The sequence below is a fragment of the Rhinolophus sinicus genome, linkage group LG04, assembly GCF_036562045.2.
Source record: "Rhinolophus sinicus isolate RSC01 linkage group LG04, ASM3656204v1, whole genome shotgun sequence".
In the NCBI taxonomy this organism is placed as follows: Eukaryota; Metazoa; Chordata; class Mammalia; order Chiroptera; family Rhinolophidae; genus Rhinolophus; species Rhinolophus sinicus.
Window position 1 is genome coordinate 130,781,131 of NC_133754.1, and position 12,767 is coordinate 130,793,897.

The following is a 12,767-nucleotide window of genomic DNA, read 5'->3' on the forward strand; positions in this document are numbered from 1 at the left end:
GTGAAAGCAAGAGGGGCCTTGGGTTGATGGCACTCTCCACCCAGGGCACTGAGTTCATTTTACTCAACTCCCAATCATTTGCAGGAAATGATCTATTTTTCAGCTTTCTGAAAACAACCTCTTTTATTTGACACTCCCATTTCACCGGGCGCCCTGCATTATTTCTGGCAACCTCACCGACTCGTTCCCTACATCCCAGGCCTAGCGCCCGAGGAGCTAGTTTAAAACCCAGGACCGCTGGTCAGGCGGCGCCCCTGATTGGCCGAGGCGCGCCCGCCCCGCCGGCCGCAGGCGTCACGCAGCCCGGGCCGCCGCGGCCCACCGCCTCCTCGGTCGCCGCTTCCTCCGCAGCCCGGGTCGGCGCAAGTGCGGCGCGCGCTGGGGGAGGGGGCGCGGCGGAGCGCGAGGCTGGCGTCGGGCCGCCGGCGGCCGTGCGGGATTAAGTTTCGCGGTCCCGCGTGAGTGTCTGTGCGCGTTTGTCCCGAAGCTCCTCGCCGGGCCGTTACTTCAGAAGAGAAGAGAGAGAGCGTGGGCGAGGACAGGCACCCCGAGTCCCCGGAGACCCCAGCTCCCCAGCCCTCCGCCCCTTTTCCGTCTCTGCCCGGGGCGGCCGCCGCGAGCCGGGTAAGCGGCGCCGGGAGGCCGGAGCGCGTCCCCGCGCCTGTGCGCGCGCCGGCCGGGGGTGCGCGGGTGCCCGGGGTTTGGCGGGCGGGGTGCGCTCGCCCCACCCCGCGAGGCCCGGGAAGCCGCTGCTTCTCTGGCTCTTTAAAAGGATGGGGTCTGGAAGTTTCTTTCCTATGCTACTCGCATCGCCCCTGAGCGAAAATCCCAGATCTTTCGGCCTCCTTCCCCCCAAATCCTCGCACTTGCCTACTTTAAATGGTTTAAAAGTTTTTTCCTTCTTCTTTTGCTTCGTTTGGAGGGGCACAATGCCAAGAAGGGGGACCCCGGGCCTGGTTCGCGGGCCGGTTGCTCTCCACCGCTGTGGCCGCCCGCAGGCGGGACACCCGGTCCACCGTTACGCGGTGCGGGGCTGTGCGGGGTGGGTAAGGGGTGGAGAGAAATGCCCCCCACACTGGCGTCTGTCGCCTCGGCGGCGGGGAACCCAGAGCGCGCCGCCAATTGGTACGCCATCCCGCCCCCCCCTCCGTGGCGCCCGTACCTTTTTATCTGCTGCCGGGCTTGGTACGAGCATTTTGCTGTCGCCTCCCCCTTCACCTCTACTGTCCCCCTGCCCCCGCCCCGCGACGTTGGGGCGCTTTTGTCTGAGATTTCGCAGCCCGGGGATGCCGGATGTTCCTGGGGAAGCACTGTTCGGGAGACGCTTTGTGTGTTGGGGGGTTTGTGTGTCAGTGATGGTGATGGTGTACATTTTTGCCTGCGTTCTTTGCAGAGGCACAAAGGCCGGCTATTCTTTCAGGCAGATCACTTGGAAATTGAAGCTGGGACTGCGGAGTGGAGGAGGGGCCAGGCCCGGGCAGGAGGTGGCCGCCGCCGGGGGGCCGAGTTGGGGTTGGCGGGTTGTCTCCATCCATCTCCCAGGGTGGGGCTGCTGAGGCTACTCGGCTTGAGAAGAACCTGGGCACGAGCGCCGTGTGCCTTGAGTGGGGAGGTGCGGGTGGCGACTAGGGTTTCATCGGTATCATCAGATAAGAGGACCGTGACTTCACCAGGCTAGGAGGAAACCGTTCCATGTTCTTTGGATGTCGAGAGGAAAGAATCTGAAAAGTGGTCTATCATCCAGCTTTGGTGGACAGCTGTGGTGTAACCATCCCCTTTGTGTTTCCGCAGGCATTCCTCGTTTAGGCTATAATTCACAGAATAAATAACACCTGATATCAAAAACTAAGGTGGTGATGGTTTGGGAATTTTTACGTGTTGAATTGGGATGTGGGTGACTGCATTGAACTTTTGGTAAGGGTCAAAACATCTAAATTTGTGTACGTGCTTTTAGCGCCTGGTGGAATTTAGGTTAACGATTGTATTTTAAAAACAACAAAACTTGAAGATCCTTGGCTTGAATTTCGAATGCAAAGCAACGCTCTAGATGCCTACGCCTGTGCCCATGCCTGAGTGGGGATAACCTTGTGTGGGATGCCCAGATACGCTGCTTGCTAATGTGCTGGTTAACAAATGGGCGTGTCTGGACTTGGCGCTTTCCGGGTTCAGAGTTATCCCTGTTCACATTAGGGTCCTTTAAAGCGGAGGTCGGTAAATTTAAGGACTATGGATCAAATCTGCCTACTGCAGTCAGTTGGCTGTCTCCCTCAAGGTTTAGGAGCTAGGAATGGTTTGTACGTTTTTAAATGGTTGAAAAAAAATCAACAGAATATTTCGTATAATATTTCAAAATTACACGAAAATCAAATCTCAGTGTCCGTAGTAAAGTTTTACAGCCACATGGATTCCGGTTGTTTGTGTCTCATTCTTAGCCTGTATGGCTTTCACAGCTACAGTGGCAGAGTTGAATAATTGCATAGTTTAGAGAGATGTAGAGCCTTCAAAGTATGAAATATTTACTATGTTACCCTGTATAGAAAAAGTTGCCAACCACGGCCAGGCTTTTAAAGTACTGCTTAAATATTCCCTTTGGTCATGGGGCATTCTTAACTATTTCATTGCCCTTCAAGTCCTGTTTCAGTGCCCCCTGAAGTGGCAGACTTTTCCCCAATAAGCAGAGTAAATGTGTCAGATTTTCTTATTTTCAAGTTTCACTCTCAACAATTTTTCTTAACTGTTTGGTATCTTTTTCTGTTAGACTCTAGGGTGAAGTAGGGTTTCTGATTAGCAGAAATTACGCAGTTAGTTATTTTAAGTTTAATATAGTCATATTTCTAGGTATTCTGCAGTGAATTCTAATAACTTCTAGCTGTTCTGTTACCTGACCAGATTCGAAAATTACAGTTTTGTTTATTTAGGTAGAGAGAGGCAGGGGTTAGGACGCGTTATAGGTTCCTTTGCACAGGCAAGTTATTATTTAGACAAAGGTAATTTTGCGGGGGATCCTCTGGACTCTTCCCCACTCTTCTTTCCTACCTCATTTGCTGAAATAAATAAAAAACTGATGAAGTTTATCTCAATCTATTACTAATAGAGCTATCATATTTGTACCGCACCTCTTAAACGTGTTCCTTTTCTTTCCTTGGTTGGCTCCTTTCAGTATTTCTTATCCCCTCTGGTGTCTGTTTGGTTTTTTGTTTTGTTTTGTTTTGTTTCCCTCCCTTTATCTCCTATACCTGACTGTTCTGGCCTGGGAAGAGAGAGGTGTCAGTCACAATTTTTAGTGTGCTCCAAATTCCTATCATGCAGACATTGCCATGTTGGGCTCTTAAAGATCTCTTTGCATTTCAGATACTTTTAAATGTACATATACTGTGAAGGAGTAGAGGCTGTCTGCAGAGATTATTATATATCTCTGCAAGGTGGGGGTGCTAAGGAGAAGTTCATGGAAATCCTTGAAATTTAATTTTGCATTGATGCAGGCCTTAGGTGCTGGGGTGAGGAGGCTGTGCTTTACAAATGAAGAAGTGGACCCATTGTTTAGAGTTAAGAAGAAAGGATTTAGAAGCTAGCATGTAGCAATGAATTGCCTGGAAAATAATGATTCTGAGTTAAAGGCAGATTATTTTCTCCTGAGTACACCCAAGTCTGACATCATAGACTTGACTATCTTAGCTTGATTTGCAGGTTGGCTCCCTTTTGTATATTTATAATATGTACAAAGTGAATATTATAAAGTATGTTGAGGCAAAGTTGATGTATTGGACTGGAAATGTCCCAATATGTGCTAGAGCAAACAACACATCTGCCAGTGAAAGATTCTGTACTTCAAAGTAAAGAAAGTAGACAACTTCCCAGAATCCAAGACTGCTTAATAGTGCATCTGAATGATATATGAGATTATATGAGATTTTATATATATATGTGTATATATATGATGAGATTATATATATATGATATGAGATTATACATACATATATATAGTCATGTATTATCATTATGTTTCCCAATCATACTTTCTTTTAAACACACATTTGCCTAAAGTAGGAATTCATTTGATATAGTTACATTGTTACATACATTATTAACCCCGTACTTATAGCAAGAAAAGTATTATTTTTCTCATCAATTAATGTCATGCATAGGACAACATCAATATAAATACAGTTGGGAAATGATGTTTAGTGTGGTAAAGTTGATCTACTACGTTTAAATAATAGTAGTGGGGATCCATGTAGGCAAATAATGAGATGGAGAACTTCTAGATAAAGGAAACTGATTTGAAGTAATTCATTGCCTTCCTATGAGATATTTCCTGACAAGATCTGACATAGTTATTCATTTAGTAGATAGTAATAGGTGGACTAGGAGGTATGTTGTATTATGTTAGGAACTAGGGAAAACTCAAAAGTATACTGTTCCAGGAGCTTACTGTCTTAGCTGGAAAAATAGACACACAGAGAAAAATATAAAAAGGTTTTACTTGTAGTAAAAATTACAGAATTCCAAGAAATTGGATATCAGAAGGGTACTTGCTGACAACTTGTAGATGGCCATCTTCTACTGGTGTCTTCACAGGGCCTTCCCTTCGTGTATGTCTGTGTCCTGGCCTCCTTTTATGAGCACACCAGTCATGCTGGGTTTAGGATAACCCCAATGACCTCATTTGACCTTGACTACCTCTTTAAAGACCCTATCTCCAATATGGTCATATTCTGAGGAACTGGGGGTTAGGACATCAACGTATGAATTTTGGGGGACGGGAGGGAGTGGCATGAGTCAGCCCATAACAAGGTTGTTACACAGGTTGTACAGACTGTAGGCTATAAACTGGTGAGACCTTGAAGAATGAAACAGCTCAGGGTATGGGAGGGCGGTCCTGTAGGAGGCTGTAGTGGTGGTTTAACTGAGCATTCTTATGGTAATTTGATGTTTGTGAATAAAGGGAAACTGCTATTTGAGGAAAAGTTTTTTTTATCTTTGGCCTGAGGCCACTTGTTTTCTTTCCCCTGGTATTCACTGGGAAATTGGCCTTTCCATTTTGTGGATGGAGCATTAGTTTTCTTTTGAAGGGTTTCATAAAAGCATTAATTTTCTCAAAATATTTCTTCTACCTCTTAAAAATGAGCAAAATGTTAAATTCAGCAGTGATGAAATGTTAGTGTTATAAACATCTCATGATGGTTTTGGAGTCTGATTAAAACAGCATTTTTTATTCTTTACATTTATCTAAAAACTGTATGCATACATATCCTATGCAGATTTTGTGGGCAAGTATTTGGCATAATATTTCCCCCCCAGATATGTTCCCCTTTTTTTGAAAAATATAAGGTTAAAAACATATATCATAAAATAATGAAAACTTTTTTTGAAACTATATTTGTTTATAATGTTAAAGCAATAATTTAGACAATTTTTAAAGCAGTTCTTCCAAATTTGGCTAGCTGAGTTAAAAAGTAAAAAGAGACTTAAATTCTTGCTTTTTTTCTTATTGCTTGTGGCGGATAAATATGTGTGGTCTAAAGAATTCGCATCTTTATCTTCCTTTTCTTTTTATTTATATCTACGAAAACAACATTCATTGTTACTGTCTTGTAAACTACTGTACCTCAGATCTAAGGTGCTATAAATAAATGCATGAGGGGAAAGTGAAAAAGGAAACTCTTGTAAGAAAGGAAAAAACAGAAACATCAGATACAAAAGAAAAAAAAAAGGAAAAATTTCTTAGTGAAAAGCCTATTTAGGCTGTGCTGATAGGTTGAGTACGTTTTGAGATACTTTACCATTTACTTTATTGCTTGCATTTTAAAACTATAATTATAGTAAAATGTGTAAGGTAATATTTCTTTATGTAACTTTTTTTACTTATTATTATTACATTTATTGGGGTGACATTGGTTGGTAAAATTATGTAGGTTTCAAGTGTACATTTCTATAATACATCATTTCTATTGTATTGTGTGTTCTCCACACAGAGTCAGTTCTTCCATCAACATATATTGGACCCCCCTTTTTCCTGATCTACCACCCTCTTTCCCCTGTGACCTTCTGGTAACCACTAAACTGTTGTTTGTGTCTATAAGTTTTTTGTTTGTTTTTTCGTCTTGTTCCTTTGTTGCTTTCACATCCCACATATGAGTGAAGTCATATGGTTCTTGCCTTTTCTGTCTGACTTATATTGCTTAGCATAATAATCTCAATATCCATCCATGTTGTTGCAAATGACACTATTTCATCTTTGCTTATGGCAGCGTAGTATTCCATTGTGTTTATATACCACAACTTCTTTCTCCAATCATCTACTGAAGGACATTGTTTGTTTCCATGTATTGGTCAGTGTAAATAATGGTGCAGTGAACATCGGGGTACGTATATCTTTACCAAGAATGTTTTCAGATTTTGTGGGTAGATATCCAGGAAAGGGATTGCTGGGTCATATGGTGATTCTGTTCATGATTTTTTGAGGAACCTCCATACTGTTTTCCATAGCAGTTTTACCAATTTACACCCCCACCAACAGTGTATAAGGGTTCCTTTTTTCCACAGCCTCTCCAACACTTGTAATTATTTGTCTCGATGATAGCCATTTTAACTGGTGTGAGGTGATATCTCATTTTGGTTTTGTTTTGCATTTCCCTAAAGCTAGTGAAGTTGAGCATTTTTTCATATATCTGTTGGTGGTTTGTATGTCTTCTTAGGAAAAGTATCTGTTCAGGTCCTCTGCCCATATTTTAATTGGATTGTGTTTTTTTTGTGTGTGTGGTTGAGTTGTATGAGTTTTATATATTCTGTATATTAGCCCCTTATCGGAGCCGTTGTTTACGAACATCTTCTCCCATTCAGTTGGTTGCCTCTTTGTTTTCTTGGTGGTGTCTTTCACTGTACAGAAACTTTTTAGTTTGATATAGTCTCATTAATTTATTTTTACTTTTATTTCCCTTGCCTTTACGGTCAAATTCACAAAATCTTCTCTAAACCCAAGGTTCATAAGTTTAGTACCTGTGCTTTCTTATATGAAATTTATTGTTTCAGGTCTTATGTTTAAGTCTGTGATCCATTTTGAGTTAATTTTGGTACATGGTGACAGGTAACAGTCTAGTTTCATTCTTTTGCATGTGGGTCTCCAATTTCCCCAGCACCATTTATTGAAGAGGCTTTATTTTCTCCATTGTATGTTTTTGGCTCCTTTGTAGAAAATTATCTGCCCATATATATTTGGGTTTATTTCTGAGTTTCCAATTCTCTTCCATTGGTCTTTGGTTTTTCTGCCAGTACCATGCTGTTTTGATTATTGTTGCTTTGTGGTACAGATTGAAATTGGTGAGTGTGATACCTCCAGCTTTGTTCTTTTTTTCTTAGGATTGCTTTGGCTATTCAGGGTCTTTTGTGATTCCATACAAATCTTGATGATTTTTTATTCTGTTTCTTGAAAAACTGTTATTGGGATTGTGATGGGGATTGCATTAAATCTGTACATTCCTTTGGGTAATACAGCCATTTTAACTATGTTGATTCTTCCAATCCATGAACATAGAGTATCTTTCCATTTCTTTGTGTGTCTTCTTCAATATCTTTTAATAATGTCTTATAATTTTTAGTGTATAGGTCCTTCACATCCTTTATTAAGTTTATTCCTAGATACTTCATTCTTTTTTTTGCAATTGCGAAAGGAATCTTTTTTCCCCTGAAATTTCATTGTTAGTATATTGGAATGCAGTAGATTTTTGTACATTGATTTTGTATCCAGAAACTTTACTGTATTTGTTTATTGTTTCTAATAGTGTTTTGGTGGAGTCTATAGGGTTTTCTATATAAAGAATCATGTCTTCTGCAAAAAGTGACAATTTAACTTCTTCATTCCCAATTTGTATGCCTTTTATTTCTTTCTCTTGCCTGATTGCTGTGGCAAGGACTTCCAATACTATGTTGAATTAACAGTGGTGATGGGGGGTAACCCTGTCTTGTTCCTGATTTTAGAGGAAAGGATTTCAGTTTTTCACCAGTAAGTAAGACATTAGCATATATGGCCTTTATTGCGTTGACGTGCTTCTATACCATTTTATTAAGTGTTTTAATCATAAATGGATGTATCTTGTAAAATGCTTTTTCTTCATCTATTGATATAATCATATGATTTTTATCTTTTGTTTATGTGGTGTATCACGTTGATCAGTTTGCTTATGTTGAACCATCCTTGCTCCCTTGGGATGAAGCCCACCTGATCACAATGTATAATCTTTTTATTATGTAGTTGCATTTGATTTTCTAGAATTTTGTTTAGTAATTTGGTATCTATATTCATCAGAGATACTGGTCTGTAGTTTTCTTTTTTGTGTTATTCTTACCAGGTTTTGGTATCAGGGTAATGTTGGCCTCATAAAATGAGTCAGGAAGTATTGCCTCTTCTTCAGTTTTGTGGAAGAGTTTGAGCAGGACAGGTATTAAATCCTCTTGAATGTTTGGTAGAATTCACTAGTGAGGCCATCTGGTCCTGGACTTTTGCTTTTGGGGAGGTTTTCAGTGACTAAATCAATATCCTTACTGTTGATTGGTCTATTTAGATTTTCCAGTTCTTCGTGATTCAGCCTAGGAAGGCTTTATGTTTCTAAGAACTTGTCCATTTCTTTTAGGTTTTTTAATTTGGTGGCGTATAGTCCTTCACAGTGTTCTAATATGATCCTTGGCATTTCTGCGGTATCTGTGCTGTCTTCTCCTCTTTCATTTCTGATTTTGTTTATTTGGTTTATTTGTGTCTTTTCTCTTTTTACCTTAGTGAGTTTAGCCAAGGGTTTGTCAATTTTATTAATCTTTTCAAAGAACCAGCTCTTTTTTGCATGAATTTTTTTCTTTTGTCTTTTTCTCTATTTCATTTAGTTCTGCTCTAATTTTATTATTTCCATCCTTCTGCTGACTTTGGGTTTCATTTGTTCTTCTTTCTCTAGTTCTTTAAGATGTAATGTTAGTTGTTTCTTTGGGAATTTTCTTATTTTTTGAGATTGGCCTTTAATGATATAAATTTCCCTCTTATTACTGCATTCGCTGCATCCCAATAGTTTTGATAGGATGTATTTTCATTCTCATTTGTTTTTTTATGTATCTTTTGGTCTCTCCTTTTAGTCTTTGACCCAGTTGTTCTTCAATAACATGTTGTTTAATCTCCACATATTTCTGGTTTTTCCTACTTTCTTTTTGCAGTCGATCTCCAATTTCAAAGCCTTGTAGTCAGAGAATATGCTTGGTATGATTTCAATCTTCTTAAATTTGTTGAGGCTAGTTTTATGTCCCAATATGATCTGTCCTTGAGAGTGCCATGTACACTAGAAAAGAATGTGTAGTCTGGTGTTCCAGGATGAAGTGCTCTGTAAATGTCAATTATGCCCATTTGGGCTAATGTGTCACTTAAGGCTAATATTTACTTAACTGATTTTCTGTTTGGATGATCTACCCATAGCTTTCAATGGTGTATTTAGGTCCCCTACTGTAAATGTAATTTTGTTAGTTTCTCCCTTTAGTTCTGTTTGTACTTGCCTTGTATATATTGGTGTTTCCTGATTGGGAACATGTATGTTGATAAGTGTTATTGTTCTTTTATTATTAGGAGATGTCCATCTTTGCCTCTTGTTACCGTTTTTTATCCTGAAGTCTGTTTCATCACATATAACTACCGTGTTTCCCTGAAAAGAAGACCTAGCCGGACCATTAGCTTTAATGTGTCTTTTGGAGCAAAACTTAATATGAGACCTGGTGTTATATTATATATTATACCCAGTATTATATTATAGTATGTTATATTATATATTAGACCCAGTCTTATAGTAAAATAATTTATGCTCCAAAAGATGCATTAGAGCTGATGGTCTGGCTAGATCTTATTTTCGGGGAAACACGGTATGGCTACACCCGCTGTTATCTGGATTCCATTTCCTTCGAATGTCATTTTTCACCCTTTCACTTTGAGTCTATATTTGTCCTTGTGAGCCGAGATGTGTCTTGGAGGCACATCTCTTGGGTTTTGTGTTTTGATCTAATCTGCTACTCTGTGCCTTTTTATTGGTGAATCAGTCCATTTACATTTAGGGTAATTATTGATATATGAGGATTTCCTATAGCCATTATATCTTTTGTTTTCTGTTAGCTTGGTGAATCCATTGTGTCTTTGCCTGTTATTTTAGTTTGGTGGTATCTATGATTTTTCTCTCTCTTTCCTCTTTTTTTATGTTATGTGTCTCGGTTCTGGATTTTTTTTTTTTTTTTTTTTGAGTGATTACCATTAAGTTTATGTAAAAGAAAGTTGCATGTATACAGTAGTTCTTTTTCTTCAGCTTGCTTCTTATCTCCACTTTTAGTAAATTTTTTGATGATTTAAAAAGCACATTTTTTTTAAAAAAAGGAAGACATAAGCTCAAAGAAGCCAAAAATTTACCTGTAATTCTATCACCTAGGTACACACTCCCAAAGAAAACACACATTTTGTGAAATGAGGATGCTTAAACAATTTTGATATATAATAATAAATGAATACGTAGATGTGTTGATCAGTAGATTTCACTGATGGCTCTTTTTCTTAGGATAAAATGACCTGAGATTATTCCGTACCTTTAATAACGTCTGTTTGAACCAATGTCTCTTGACTCTGAGGAGGTTAACTGCCATGTGCATACAAGTAGAGAACACATTTTTGAGTTTTGATCTCTGCTTAAAATTAAATGTTACATAGACCTACGGTTAATTTTGAAATAATTTCACATGTAGTTGGGTGGCCCCTGGCATGCCATGCTTCGGGGAACTGGCTGTAGAAAATGGGCAAGGGAATCAGTCATTCTGTGCTCATAAGACATCACTGACATAAACACACACACACACACACACACACACACACACACACACAAACGTGATGATAGAATCATAAAGATTAAAGATTAGTCTACAATTTAAAATATGCTATCTGATCTATACAAGGTATGTTCAGCTTCTCTTGTCCTTTGTTAGGCCTCCTTAACAGGCCTGTTTGTCTAAGGTATTAGTGCATAAAGTTCCTAAAGCTTTGGGTTATGGTGTCCCCGGCCCACCACAGTCTTCCAAGGGTATTTCATTTTAATAAGTCAGGTGTGATGTCTGCTTCTGGGAAGCGTTTATTTCCTACTGGAGGGGCCTCACCTGTATGTAGGGTTCATTGGAGTTGGAGTTTTACCTGACCTCTACCCTCACTTTCCTACCCCATTGACAGTTTTCCTGGGAGTAGTAGTCATGCTATTCCCAATTTGGAAAATACAGCACTGAATGCCTTTTTATTCTGATATAATCTGGGTGGATGGGTGGATGGATGGATGGATGGATGGATGGATAGCTATGGATGTAGATATGGATATAGATAGAGTCAGGCAAAGAATGTTTAGATCTGTTTTGTGGCTGGGGTAGGAAAACAGAAGAAACAGCCCCTGGACCTGGAGTGTTGCTCCCAAGCCAGCTCCAACTGTTGGGTGCTGAACTCAGGAGATTCAGGTTCCATCCTGTTCTCAAGGAGAGGAGAGGGTTTAACTATTTTATTGAGGTAAAATTTATAATGCACATGTGTGAAACTGCACATATTGAAACAGCACAATTTGCTGAATTTTAGGCCATGTGAAACCATCCCCACAATTAAGATAGTGAACATATCCATCACTCCCAAAGTTTCCTCATGCCCCTTGGGAATCCTACCCAGCCTCACCTACCTACCTACCTCCTATCTCCCAGTAAACACTGGTTTTGCTTTGTGTCCCCATAGATTAGGTTGCGTCCTGTAAAGCTTTAAATAACGGAATCATACAGTATGTCCTCTCTTTTTGTCTGACTTATTTCACTCTGTATTTTCATCCATGTGGCCTGTATTTATAACTTATTACTATTTATTGCTGAATCCTAGATTATTATACGGATATAGCATCCATTTTTATAAAATAGTTTTGAAATCTCTTGTGCTTTGTCCATTGTTTTGTAGTGTATTTGTTTTTTATTTCAACAGTGTGTATCAGACTTCTGTGTCTGGCTGTATTTTTCAGTCTTCTTAAATTCATGCCCCTTTTGGATAAATATCCTTATTTAATGTTACTTTAACTTTTAAAATATATAAGTCATATTAAAAAAAAATAAAACTACTGGTAATTGTAAAATTAAGAGATTTAAAGTTTTCTAATCTTCAAAGATATCAAGTGATTAAGTCTAAAATAGTCACATGAGTCTTGAGGCAACTTTCCACAAGTTTTCGTATCCTGTCTTGTGAAGAGTGTAAGCTCAGCATAGTTGGTTTCAACATTGAGCCTGAAGTTTTGTTTTTCAGTCCGCTTGCCTAATGCTCCTGACCCACCTGCATATTTTTTGTAGTTCTTTAATGTTTGATAGATCTCTCTGTCACTGCTTGTGATAGATTTGTATGACAATCCTATAGTGAATTGGATAACAATGGAGTAACTTGATGCCTGACTTAACTAAATAATTGCCATTCAGTATATGTTACAACTACGATCATCAGATATACCAAGAGTTGAAGAGGGGATAATCATTGTATTGTGAAAACACAATATTCTGGCAGGAATCACTCAGACTTCAGGTCATTTTTAACATTTATGTGTTTGTCTCTATTTTCTGATCACTTAATTTAAATTAAGTGGCAAAAAGAAAAAAAAAACCACACCATTTCAGGCAGATGTGCTCTCTGGATTATTATAAAAATAAAAGTTGGTTTATAATCTTAATATTAACATTTAGTCCTTTGAGTATGATAATAA

At 39.4% G+C, this 12,767-nt stretch overlaps 1 protein-coding gene across 16 annotated transcripts in view; it reads left to right on the plus strand.

Annotated features, from left to right (window-relative positions):
* Positions 1-283: 283 nt before the first annotated feature.
* MPDZ (multiple PDZ domain crumbs cell polarity complex component) overlaps positions 284-12,767 on the plus strand; it is a 156,655-nt gene continuing 144,171 nt past the window's right edge. For 14 of the 16 annotated variants that reach the window (XM_074330388.1, XM_074330390.1, XM_074330396.1 and 11 more), the window contains exon 1: positions 290-624. The gene's annotated coding sequence lies outside the window, so the exon portion shown is untranslated. Of the gene's footprint in view, positions 625-12,767 lie in introns of all 16 variants that reach the window. The other 2 variants (XM_074330403.1, XM_074330398.1) reach the window with 2 other exon arrangements.